Source organism: Tenebrio molitor, chromosome 1 (genome assembly GCF_963966145.1).
Source record: "Tenebrio molitor chromosome 1, icTenMoli1.1, whole genome shotgun sequence".
In the NCBI taxonomy this organism is placed as follows: Eukaryota; Metazoa; Arthropoda; class Insecta; order Coleoptera; family Tenebrionidae; genus Tenebrio; species Tenebrio molitor.
Genome location: NC_091046.1, coordinates 19,247,696 through 19,261,834, shown reverse-complemented (window position 1 = coordinate 19,261,834; position 14,139 = coordinate 19,247,696). Strand labels below are relative to the sequence as shown.

The window sequence follows — 14,139 nt, the reverse complement described above, 5'->3', positions numbered from 1 at the left end:
TTTTTATTTCAAAAATTTTATTTAATTTTTAAGCTAATAGTATATTATGTTATGAGGAGCAAAAATGAAGTTTTATATGCTGCGGATGGTAGACTGGCTGCCGAACGCAGTGAGGCAGACAAAGCAGCCAAAGCACATAAAACCATTTTTGCTCCGAATAACATACATATACTATTTTTTCTTCAAACCTTCATAACAAATTATTTAAGACATGTTAAGAAGCTAGGTAGGAATTTCAAATGATTTAGCTAGTTTACTTTACAGCCGCTCATCAGCGGAGATAACTTCACGGACGCCCTCAGCGGAGATAATAACTTCACGGACGCTCCTCAGCGGAGATAATAACTTCACGGACGCTAGTCAGCTCGTTAGATGCCATGACAATGAAGTGACACTTTAGCATTATCAATGCAGCAGTGCAATGTCATATTTTACGGACGTTTGAAGAAAAACATTTTTTTCCTATAGGTTTACTTAAAATCGAAGGTTTACTTTAATAGACCAAACAATTTTGAAGATTTGCGGTAGAGAATTCGCGCTGAAATGGAACAAATAAGCCCTGACATTATTAAACGCAGTGTACAAAGTGTCAAATGGTTGGCAGGAGGCAATTTCAACATTTGCGTTCAATTTTATTGTAAACCTCAGATATTTGTTTGTTTTTGTTTGAGGTCAATTATAGCTATTAAGACAACAAGGGTTTTATAGACGATTTAAAAATCGAGATCGTAGTTTAAATCAGAGCGACCGCAGGGAGCGAGGATTTAATAGATCGAGATTTTTAAACTATAGAACACGCGTTGTCTTCAAGATTTTTTCTAACACTAACATCTTATCAGAAATTTTAATAAATTCAGAAATTATTCGAGGCGCGTCACAATACACAAAATGCGGAGGTTGCCGTGGGTACTATGGTAATAATATCAACAAATTTGGAAAAAAACAATTTTCATCGTTGAAATGTGTCAAAACGTTCCAGAAGAAATAAGAAAACAGGGGCAATTTGTTACCAATGAAGTCTAAAAGTGCATACGAAAAGGTGTATGTTTCGTTTCAAGGCCGGAACAATAAAAAAAGCATCACGGAGGTAACGGAAGATGTCATTTTGGCTTTTCTTGATATGGGGTAAGTGTGTAGAACTTCATTAAAAGTTAATTCACACTACGGCAAGAATCATTTGAAGAAAATATAAAGATTGCCAGTTTTCGATGGTCGGGCACTTGCATTGGATGAAACAGCAGAAGTTAAAGAAGGAGATGTTAGGAACAAGAGCACGAAGCTAATGTGGCAGTTCCAATTCAATAATTGTACTTTTCACTTTTGTGATAATTACTGTAAAAATGATGAATAAAATGTTACTTGAATAATATGTGTGAGCGTATTTTATGACTCTATAAGATACGTTGCTATTGACGACGTGTCTTATAGAGAAAAGCGTATTTTATGGGAAACATAAGGTGTGAGCTCAAATGCACCATGGAAACAGTATAAGATATTAGTGTTAGAAAAAAAATTGAATTACATTCTTGAAGTAAAATTTGTCATTTTCTCAAAAAAATTGTCATGTAAGGTATTAATTTTTTTCATTCATCGTTTAGGTCGTATGAAGGTCTATCAGAAGGAGAAGAAAAAAGTGAGGGTTGTCATTAAAAAAAAACAATGATGACGTCATTGCGCAAAAATACATGACGTCATAAGCAATATTTTTGTCATAAGATGGCTAATTAAAAAATAAAATTGACCTGTCCGAGCGTTTTGCTTGAAAACATTAAATAACGCAATTATAAATTTTGTTCCTTACTTTAATCACCACACTGTATTTGATTGGTGGTAACAACGGTGGGATAAGATCAATCGGATTCCAGGGTGATTACTGATTGTAGAGAACGAGATAGGGGTGTTAATGCAACAGATTAATTAATACAGTTTTGGTAGTATCACTCTCAGTTTTGTTTGAATATACCGGGTGTATTATGAAAAATCTTTGGTGCTATAACTACCTTATTTTTTATCCGATTTTAATAAATTATACGTCAAACAAAATCGTTTTAGAAACACTATAGCCCGACATGCTATGATTTTTTTTGACATTATATTTTTTGACAGACCCCAGCTAACTTTGTTTTTTTAAGTTGCACTGTATATTTTTTTATCATTATTCTGATAGATGTTTATCTTCTGAATACACAAACATTAAAATAAAAAATCAAAAATTTGTTTTTAATAAAAAAATAGAATTTCCAAAAATCAAGTAACAACAATTTACTATAGCAACTGTTCCAAATTACCTCCATCCTCTCAAAGGCACATTTGACACCTTACATGCCCATTGCGGCGTTTAATAAAAATTCTGGTGGTATTTGTTCACATACTGCTACGATTATTACTCTTACTAAATCATCTCTGTAATCGGCCGGAGTCAAATAGACATTGTCTTAAATGTCCCTAGCTCTCTTAGTCACTTTGCAAAATTAGAATGCACTTTTATTACTGTTTAATGTGACTGCTTGAATTTAAAAAAAAAAAAACATTATTTTTTTATTCAAAATAAAAATCTATAAGACTGAGCAAAAAAAAGTTACTTAATAGTGCAATTTGAAAAAAAAAAGTTGACTATCATCTGTCAAAAACAGAATTCAAGAACAAATATTGGATCAATTGAAATTGTAGCCCATTTAAAACGATTTTGTTTGACACATCATTTATTAAAATCGTATGAAGAATAAGGAAGTTACAGCACCAAAGATTTTTCATAATACACCCGGTATGTACTGCTGGGAGCAAGAAAAGTGGGACATCAACATCACTGTCTTGACCTTTAACGTGAAATGACCCTTATCTGTTTCTAACCCTACTTTGAATTGATTGACGTCGTCGTTCAGTATTGTAGGTTGTAGAAAATGAATGTACCTAAGTAAGCATATAGTGAATAAATATTCCCAATCAAAATCTACCTTTATCAAAAGAAGAGGGCATTTGGAAAAGGAAAATAGGAGTATAAAATAAAATTTTAAACTGTCAGCTACCGTGAGATCATTTAAATTTATAATTAAAGCAGGCTATGACTTTAAAATTATGTTGGCAACACCGCTGACACCTTGTTTTGAATTGTCAAAATGGCGCTTTAAAATTCAATACAAAATATGAAATGGCGAGCTAACAGTTGTATCCAAGCCAGGTGTTTGATACAACTCTTAACTCGCAGTTGCATATTCTGTATAGAATTTTGAAGCGCCACTTTGACAAAGCAAATCAAGATGTCAATGGTGTTGCCAATCTAATCTTAAAGTCATAGCCAACTTTAATTATAAATTTAAATGATCTCACGGTAGAATAGTCTCAAATTTCTATGACAATAATCAAAGGTAAAATGACAATAAAGCTTCAATTACATCGAATTTTTCAAAACTGACAGAAATTTGATGTCCCACTTTTTATAATCCCAATAGTACAAAAAAAATATATACCGTATGTCCCCGGATAGAGTTTACAAGAGGATTTTTTTTTAATTTTTGATTTTACGCAAAAACTTCAGAGGAATAACATTTTTTGCTTCATTTTAAACCCCCATTTCTGTTATTAAAAAGTCTTCTTCGACACAGAGGAAGACTTAACAAATTAAAATAAAAAAATGCAGAAAAATGTTTGACTTTTTTTAAAATCAAACGATAATTGAACATAAAAGTATTCTATGTATTAACTCTCCCCCGTTTTCTGCACATAATTCAACCCTACATGGAAATTCTTTAAAACTATATTTCGAATTTCTTCGATTGTTAATGATGCTACAGAGTTCCTATTGCGCTGTCTTAGTTCTTCAGCACTAGGTATTAGGCAGGTCTTCACATAATTTTTTTGTAAATTAGTCAATGATCCAGATTTTTAGAAACTTTTTTATAAGCTTCTGCATACCCATGCGTGATACATAAGTGTTGGGAAATTTTTCATTAAATTTTGTATTTATGTGACGAAAACCAGTCCAACACTGGATTAAATAAATTCTATGTTCTAAAAAAACATTTTGGAATTGTTTCTAACAGTAATAATAATAAGGTGTTTGCCAAAAACCAAGGCCAACTGTAATAAAATTTATAATATAAAAATTAAGTCCAAATTTTAACAGAAAAGAAATTTAAGAATGCAGTATATCGATACTGTGATTTTAATAACGCAAATGGGAGTTTCAAATGAAGCAAAAAATGTTACTTATTCCTCCGAAGTTTTTGCGTTAAATTAAAAAAATAGTAGTTTATTTAACGAGTTCATGTGTCAATTGGGGTTTTTTTGGCATGAGTGGGCCAATTTACACAAGAACGAGTTGAATACAACATTTTTTTGTTCGACGAGCTCCTTAAAGGCTCCAAATCGCTTAAAATCTTTAAAATTAGTTTGACGTTTCGTTTTGACAAGTTGTGACATTTATCAAAATCCGCTCACACAGGAGAAATTTCTCAAATTCTGACAGGGTCGAACAAAAAAATGTTTTCCTCTTGTGAGCTCAATTTGGAGACATACGGTATAATAATGTTCTTGGTACTCACCTAGATGTGAAACTGTTTGTATTTTTTATCAAAAAAGTTGATTTATGTAAGTACATACATATTTACAAAAACAAAATGTACAACTTTTTGGAAATACACAATTTAACAAAATAGCTATTTATGTAATAAGTACATAATATAGGTCTTTGTGGACGAGCCCTATAGTTTATGGCAGAGCGAGCTTGCGAGCGAGGCTAATAAATAGGGCAAGTTCACAAAGCCTAATTATGTACGAATTACATACAAAGCTTTATGTTCGATTGTGAAGTTAAGTTTCTTTTAGATACAAAATTAATAGATTCTAAAAATTACGATAATTTCGAAGTGTTCTGTTTTTGTTTCTGTGGTTACGAAATTATTTATTACTATTTATTTGAAAACGAACAGTGTTTGTGTTTGAAATACGAACTGCAATCGTCTTTATTTCTAGTTGTAATAATGAGCAAAGTAAGTGAAATTGCGGCAAAAGCTAAAGAATCTTGACTGCAAAGTTTTCTATTAATTCTATTCATTCCTGATTTAAATAAAATTAGGAAAATTTTGACGTTTATTTTGAAGTAATACCCAAAATTGACAAGCGGCCGTTTTACTATCTTTATGGACTAGTCCATAAACAGATAGTTTGTGGACACTAAACGATATCATAAATCATGAATTATAATACAATCGAACATAAAATATTTTTTAGCGCACCGAAAGCGTCCAAAAGTGGAAATCGTCAGGTGCTGGTTGAGCCGACAATGGCGCTACTCTGGCGGCCGCTCGACGTACTATTATTTCGGCGCCCTGAAAATATTTTTTTCACAACTTTTTCGACAGTTTGGGATTTTGAATTGCAATCTATCCGATAGTTTAAAAAATCTTTCAACTTCATTCCAAAAATGGTTTGAATATTTTCATCGGAACAAAAGTTAACAGGGGGTTGAAAAATTAGCATGTAAAACCCTATGGCCAGTCTTAAAAAAAACTCACTGTATGTAAATTCATCTATCAATTTACAAAGAGGGTTAAATGAACTGAATTTTTAAATTTAAAGATGAACACTGTTCATTCATAATAATTAATAACGAACATCAAATTTGCTTTTGTTTTTCATTTACTTTTAAATATTCAACTTTTAAGTTTTGTCCACATAATGATAAACAATTTTTTTCACAACTTTTTCAACAGTTTGGGATATTGAATTGTAATCTATCCGATAGTTTGAAAAATCTTCCAACTTTCTTCTAAAAATGGTTTGAATATTTTCATCAGAACAAAAGTTAACGGGGGGTTGAAAAATTAGCATATAAAACCCTATGGCCAGTCTTAAAAAAAACTCACTGTATGTGTACTATGTAGGTACACAAAAAACCGATTGTAGTTATAGCACAAATAGAACACACGATCAAGCACAAACCAGTATTTTTAATGAAACTGCATAACTACCTACATACATACATTTCTCTTGATTTTTTTTTAAATGTAAAACATAACATTTATGGAGAAGGTTCTACGTCGAAGTGGACAAAAAATATGTATCAATTTTAATTTTATTTCGAAATTTAAAGCATTTTTTTATTCCGTTTCCTTCATTGTCATGCCTATTTCATTTTAACAGTAATAATAAAGGTATAATTTACGTGATTCCCATCTGTAAAAGTCGTAAAATAAGAAATAACAAGCAAATATCCGATAAGTGTTCAAGCAATCTAATTAAAAGGAAACGTGTAACATGATAGGTTTCAAAGGAAAAATAATTATGCTATTCATAAAACTACAACGTTAAAAAGGGTTAACATTGGTTTAAGTCAGAACCGGACTTCACAACGCGTTAGTCACGTAAAATATGGTGTGAAACATTACCGTATGAGCACATTGCTATTACAATTGGAATGGAAAGAAAGCAATCGGAAACTTAGTTCATTCAACAGCCATATCTGCATACTTCATCGTAAAATATTTTATGGCTAGTCTGGAGTAATGTTAATCAAAAGGAGATTTATGGAAGATGTAAATTTAAACTTTTAATTAAGCGTTCTGGTGGTTCTCTTTAACACTGATTATCAAGTTACAATCTGTTCATAATAGCTCTTCGTAAAATATGCTAGGGAACTTCTTCACATAATTTTTGCTATTTGCATTTCGAATCAAAATTTATACTACGATTCATATACATGATACACATCCAAGGGCGTAGCAAAGGGGGGGGGGGGGCAGGTGGACCCAGCCCACCCCAGAATAAAAGTAAAACGCATTAAAAACAAGATACGGTTGGCTTCAAAAAAACGGGAACTGTCAGAAAAAGTTCTGTCAGATTTTATTAAATTTCTATAGTTTGAAACGACCTTTTAGAATTTAGGTTAAAAAACTGCACTTATGTGTCAGAAATACTACTGTTAAACAGACACAAATTGACATAAATTGACAAATTCAATTTCCAATTCACACTAGGTCAAATTTCATTTCCCGATTTTTTTGAAGTCAAGTGTACATCTGCAATATCTATCATCGGTCTGTGGTTTAAAATCTGGGCCACCCCAGCAAAAAATCATTGCTACGTCCTTGTACACGTCTCTGCAATCCTACTACGAAGAAGCAAATAAGCACTGATTTATTTTGTTGATTTGTAAAAACAAATAACATCGCAATCGCGATGACGATTCTACTACCTATTCGAAATCTGCACCATCGTATACCATTGTAAAAAGATATACCAGACACTTTAAGCAGAACGAGTCATTTGATCGGTGGAACACCATAGTCCGCTAATCTCTTTTGTCCCCTGGACAATCCTGATAGAACCAGGGCGACCTTGACAATATCTAGAATATCATGTTTCTAAAAACAAACGAAATTTCTTTTTATTTGACAGTTACTCTTTAATGATTTGCAAGTTGATTATCGTTTAGTTTGTTCGATTTTCTTTAATAATTAATTAAACAATTTTTTTGCATATCGACGTAAGTTGAGAAATTTGGTCCAAAAGGATTTATGAAAAATTACAACAAAAAAAAATAGGTATGGTTTGACAATCATCTCCAAGGGAATTGAATAAAATGATGCAAAAAAGTACTAGTTTCACTACGATTTTTCGTGTAAAAAAGTGCTACTTTCACTACGATTTTGCGTGTAAAAAAGTGCCACTTTCATTACGATATGCAAAAAACATAATTTTAAGTACTTAGTAACAAAGTTTTTGAGTTGTTGTAAGATTTGGTTTTTGCCCAAGGGCGTTATCCCTCAATATTTGATAATTAATCGATCAGACTCATCGGTACACATTAAATTAGACAATCTCAGCTACAGTCATACGATAATCTACAATCGGACTCACCTCCACCTCATTCAGTCATTCAAAGGGTAAAGCACAGGTCCGGACTCGGGTTTGCTCAATGGGACGGTACAAACATGTAAATGATAAACACCTGACACATCTGTCGTGAATGAAGGTTATACAGTGACTCACCCGGGGGATTCCTCCCCCTAGCTTCTAACATGATGAGGGGCTCGAACCACTGGCGTCGTCTTCAAAGCGCTACATTCCGGGGTTGCGTTGGATGGTCTGGCAGCACCTGTAATAGCCCCGTGTGCAGTTTGGGGTGCACAGCCCGCCCGCAGTCTCCACAGAGGAAGACCGCCACGGCCAGAGTATGAGCCTACAACCCACTTCCATACGTCACTATGCCCCCTCAGTACCTGGGAACCGGGATGACCTCATAACCTTTTGACCAGCAACGTATGATCGGTGCATTTGGTTGCCACCACCAGCCATCTCTACGAGACGCGCCCGGTCAACGGCCTAGCCGTGTCATGAGCCAAAGGTGCCCCACCCGGACATCCGGTGCTCAGGAATCATACCATGGTATAGGGAGGTTTTACGCATTAAGGTACTGATTTATAGCCCAGGTTGCCCAAACCTGCTATCACCCAGTTACCAACACACCTGGTAACTGTATCTCTATTCACTACACCACTTCCGGGTCACAATTATTCACCTGCTGTCACTCTCGTACTCGTACCTTGGACAGCCCGTCGGTCGCAGCTGCCAAGCGACACTGACTTTGTCTCGCCTGTGGAACTGTTAAAAATCACCCCCGAGTCAAGGACCTTTCAGAACATAATTTATGAGCCACATGTTTAGTGTGGAAGAGGTAGTTTTTCTGCTTCGTTTTTAAAATTCTCTTACATTGTTTTGTTTTTTATACAGGTGATTTTTAAAATTTCCAAAACGCTGTAGTACCTTTATACAGCCTGTGCATTCTCAAACTCGAACATAGGCAATTAACATTGTATTGAACGATTTTGCTGATTCCTGCTCGCCAATTGAACTTACAGGTAAGGTAATGGAATCAATAGGAAGATAAAATTATTGCGCTTAAAATGATACAAATATGTAATAAGATTAAAGGTGCTATTTTTAATTTAAAATACTAATTTAAAACTTGGCGATTTTTAAATATGACATGCCATGATTTTCAAATTGGAGAGCATTTGTCAAAAAAATTCGTAGTTTGTTGGGTAAGTCAGCGAATTTCGGTAAATTACTGTCAAAATAATTTACGGAAAAATGAATAGTTACTCCACACAGATTAAGACAAATTTCTCTTGAAGTAAGTTTATGTAAATCGCGGATACTGAATATCCTCAGGAAGTACAAATAGCATCCTTACAAGACACAGTGTCATCAACAGATTTTTGCTGTTGATGAAGAAAGAGTGAAACCTGTTATGAAATACAGGAGCGTGCTAATGATCGTCGCTTTCTGTCGACAATTTGCTTCACAGACAAATCTACTTTTACACAAAATAACGAAGCAAATGTTCAAAACATACGATATTGGGCTCAAGAAAATCCTCGAGTAAATATTCCTACTAGAACTCAGTATCCTCAAAAAATTCATATCTGGGCTGAGATTTTTAATAACATTTGAAATAAAGGGAAATTTAAATTCAGCAAATTATTTAGATTTATTATTAACTAAGGTAGGAACTGCATTGTAATTTTTTCAAAGAATTTATAATAAAAACTGCTTAAACTGTTAATTACTTTAATATTATAATTTAATTCTTTATTATATTGATGTATCGAAATAATGGCATAATATCTATAAACTGAATGCAGTGTTAATTGGCTATGTTCGACTTTGAGAGTGGACACCCGGTATATTATCCAATTTCTATAAAGTATCAAATAAAATGGCTTCTAAAAGACTATTAATTGGTGTTCAACAAGGTGATCCCTGTGGTCCAATGACTTAGTGCTACTATTCAGCCTTTGGTAAAAAAGTTACTGTCAGAATTAAACGTTTGGTATTTAGACGACGCAACTTTAGCAGATAAACCAGGGTAATTGTTTGCTTTAACTACTTCTGGAATTTTCGCGTTTTTTCTGTCTAGACAGCCTCAGGGCGTCCTCCTAGATCGTGTCCCACCATTCAAACCTTCTGCAAATGCCTTTTTTTTTCTCTCTTGTTGTGTTTCAAGGTCGCGTCAAGGTCGCGCCAAGTCTTACTATAACTAAAGGGTAAGGAAAATTTTGATTTGCACAAGGTTTGACTGGTGGGAAACGATGTAGGAAGACATCCTGAGGCTGTCTAGCCAGAAAAAACGCGAAAATTTCAGAAGTAGTTAAAGTGAACAATTACCTAAACCAGAAATTGTTTTAAATGATTTATATCAAATTATCAATTTAGCAGCAGAAATTGGTCTTAATGTAAATACTGCTAAATGTGATTTTTTTTTCTGGTATCCGAACCAGAATGAACGAAAACCTTCTAGGAATTCCAATTTTTGAAGAAGCCTATGGTGAAAGTTTTGGAATGAAAGAACACAAACTAGAGCTTCTTATGTCTCGCTTGAACCAAGTCAGTCCTCATGTCGCGTACTTTCTATTAAAAAATTATCTTTTTGTTCCAAAATTAACATATTTTCTCCGAAGTTGCGCTATATGGAATTTCTACCCTTATTGGAGAAAGTAGATTCTAATCTGCGATCATGTTTAGAATATTTACTTAATATCCGCCTAAATGAAATCCAGTGGCTACAAGCATCACTCCCAATATCGAGAGATGGTTTTGGAATTCGTAAAACTACAGATATTTATTATTATAGCCTTTCCCCTTTCACCGTACTGGTCTATCAGGTACCTTGCGGTCGGCTTGTTTTTTCCTCTCTTTTTTTCCCTTATGTGCGGGGGCTCCGGGGTACTTTGCCCGGCCACCCACGCCCACCCTCTCTTCTCCTTTTTCCTATCTGGACAACACAACACGAAATACAACACAAACATCCATGGGAGGCCCATCCGGCCTGGGATTTGAACCCTGCCGACCTCGCGGTGGTGTCGGAAGAGTGTCGCTCTTCCTTCCACCACCCTACCGTCAGCCCCTGAAAGACATACACACACATCCATGGCCCGGCGGAGGTTCCTTCCTTGGAAAAAATCCTCCCCCTTCGGTGAGGGACCGCGACCTCGGAGCACTGTCTCCGACAGCCATACGGCCACCGGGCTACCTACCTGTAAAATTACAGATATCTGTCTTCCTGCCTTCCTTAGTTCAATTTATGGTGTTGAGTATCTTGTAAACTCCATCCATTTTCAATATACATTACTGTTAGGGAATTTTCTTTTTTTGTATTGCAATGAAAGTGTTTTATTTTTTCTAATATTCAACATTCAAAGCGGACTATCACATTATAATTATGGAGGCCACAGGCAGGGTTATAAAGAGAAAATGCCTCACTTTGGAGACAAAATAGTGTTGACCAGTGTTTTAAAAATATTTGGGAAGTAAATGGTTTAAATTTGGGGAGGATGCCAGTTTAAAGAATGGTTGGGGAAATTTTTGCCGTAAGTTGATAAATCCACTTTTAATTTAAATTGATCTATTTAAAATGTTAGCTTCAATCTCCTACAGATATCTGAAGGAAAAATACAGAGTAATTTCTGGATCGGGGGCACAGGCACAGAATGGAAACGACGCATGATGGCACAGTGAAGGAATATTTGCGCCGTTGTGCGCTTTTTTTAACTACAAGACCGTCGGCCTTCAGGCTTGACTTGAGAGGGTTTGCTCCTGAGCACTATTCATTTTGAATGTAGGTATCATGCTTCCACTCTGTGTCCTGCTCTGAAATCTTTTCGTTAAAATCTGTTTATGTTTTTTAAGGTACACCTACTTGCTGGTTTCAATGCCGGTATTATATTAACCTGTAGTTAGATACCATATTTTAAGTAAAATATTCAAAACTAGTTTACTTTGCTTGATTGCGGGACTCAATTAGAGATTTGTCAAAAATGACAATAACCGTACATTGTAACCTCTTCAAAGTACACATAACCTGAATTATTATCGGTGACATTGCATTTACAGTAGAAAAAAATTGTATCCTATTACACCACAAAAGTTACTAAAATCACTAGATTTAGTTGTGTATATTGAAAATGGATGGAGTTTATCTAATATACCTACTCCATATCAAGGATAACAAGATTCAGATCCATCTTTTAGAGGAAGCCTTAAATACATGGTCATCTGTTAATGTCTATTTTCCAACATATAAAAGTTTGCAAAAAGAGTGGGATGTCATTAATATTAAAAGAATTATCGAGACATCGATTCATTTTGTGAGAGCAACGGATTTAGCTAGCTTTAAAGCACTACAACTTCCTGAATCTGGAACGTGGTTACAGGCCGTCCCATCCAAGAATATTGACACTTTCATAGATAGCCAAATCTTTCAAATTTGCTTTGGTCTACGACTTGGTTGTAACTTGTACCAAAGCCATATCTGTACCTGTGGAAATTTTGTTAATGAAACAGGAATTCATGGTCTTAGCTGTTCTAAAAGTAAAGGAAGATTCCTAAGGCATAGCGATCTTAATAATATTATCCAAAGAGCCTTAAGTTCTGCCCATATTCATTCTACTCAGGAGCCCACTGGTCTCTCGCGTGATGATGGTAAGAGACCTGACGGTGCCACTCTTACTCACTGGTCCAAAGGCCAACGACTAATTTGGGACGTCACATGTGTTGACACTCTTGCCACTTCCTATTTACCTCAAACAACTATAGAAGCTGGTTCAGCAGCTGAAATCGCATGTAAAAAAAAAACATGAAAAATACAAAAAATACAAAAAACTGATTATATCCTCGGGCTACAATTTCAAAGCATTAGCTTTTGAAACTCTCGGTCGATGGTGTGACGAAGCAGAGTCTTTTATTGATGCAATTGGCACTAAACTATTTTTGGCGACTGGAAATTCTAAAGCAAGATATTATTTGAAACAAAGGATTTCTCTTGCACTCCAACGCGGTAATGGTGTCAGAATTTTGGGGAGGTTACCAAATTCTCCAATTTTGGAAGACATTTTTCTTTTATAATTTTTGTCTATAGTTTTATTTTACGTATTTTGTTTTGTTTAGATTAATTATGTAACTATTATTGTTTTCTTGTATAAGTTATAATTAATAAATTTCATTTAATTGTCATACCTATAATAATATATTTTGTTTCAAATAGTAAATTTTGGGCCACACTCAATTTTAGTATTTCAAATTGATAAGCAGGTGTTCTTGAAAGTTGTACAGATATTTTAACCACGAGCTACTGGCTTCATGTAGAACTCGGAAAAAATATCTAAAAAATTCAAAGAATAAAATGACATTTATTTTTTGAGCTACAATTTTTAATTGCTTTTAGTCTTCTACGTTGTCAAACAACCACGTAGGTAAAATTTCGGCACATTTTAAAAATACACCTGTATATCATATTTTATAAAACGTACACCAATGCGGTTTCCTTGTTTTAAAGCATATTTCCTATAGGTTACTTCGCATTGGCGCACATGTTGTTAAAATTTTGATATATTTTACATACGAGTATATGCGTAGAAACTGCAGCCTTTATAATTAATTTTTTGACGTTAATTTAAATTTTTCATTAAATTCTTGGCAGAAATTTCTTTGTAATTTGCATCACGACTACATGAAAAGTCAACAAACAACTTCCTAATTTTACCTTCTCGCATTTATCTTTCTGGACTTCTTTCGCAGAATATACAGGATCAGGATATCTCAAATTCACTAAGGCAACACTTCAAGGTAATGATGTACGAGTATATCTTTGTTTACATTGTACTATCATTTTTGCAATATGTAATTGATTTTTTTGTCTGAAAATTTTTTTCAATATTTTTTTCATGTACATTTAAACATCCTCGATCAGGTAGTAAGTAGTGAGTGCACCATTTTCGGGACACCTGTATATTGCTAAATTCATATTTTTAATGATAAAACCTTATTTAAACATTTTCTTTCTATTGTTGTTTTTTTGTTTTTTTTTTAAATTGAACAATTATGGATGCACTTCAATCACGGATATTTCCAAGACTGCCATAGATTAAACTGATGGTTTAAAGCAGCGGATCCTTTGAAATCATCGTTTACTGAAACTACTTAGGTACTGTTATTGGAAAACGGCGAGGTGCCAACGCCAAAAGTGTGTGTAATAATTACAACCATACTACTATTATTACTATTAGAAAAGGTTAATCCACAGTTTAAAAGTACTAAATGGAAAACAAATACATACTTATACAGGTTGCGTCTGCTTAAACT

General features: G+C 34.2%; 1 long non-coding RNA gene across 1 annotated transcript; it reads left to right on the top strand.

The window, feature by feature from the left end:
- The first annotated feature begins 675 nt into the window (after positions 1 to 675).
- On the top strand, positions 676 to 1,369 carry LOC138134492 (uncharacterized). The gene is made up of 2 exons (XR_011160742.1): positions 676 to 1,125; positions 1,184 to 1,369. It is a non-coding gene; the product is annotated as an uncharacterized lncRNA (long non-coding RNA).
- Positions 1,370 to 14,139: the final 12,770 nt, after the last annotated feature.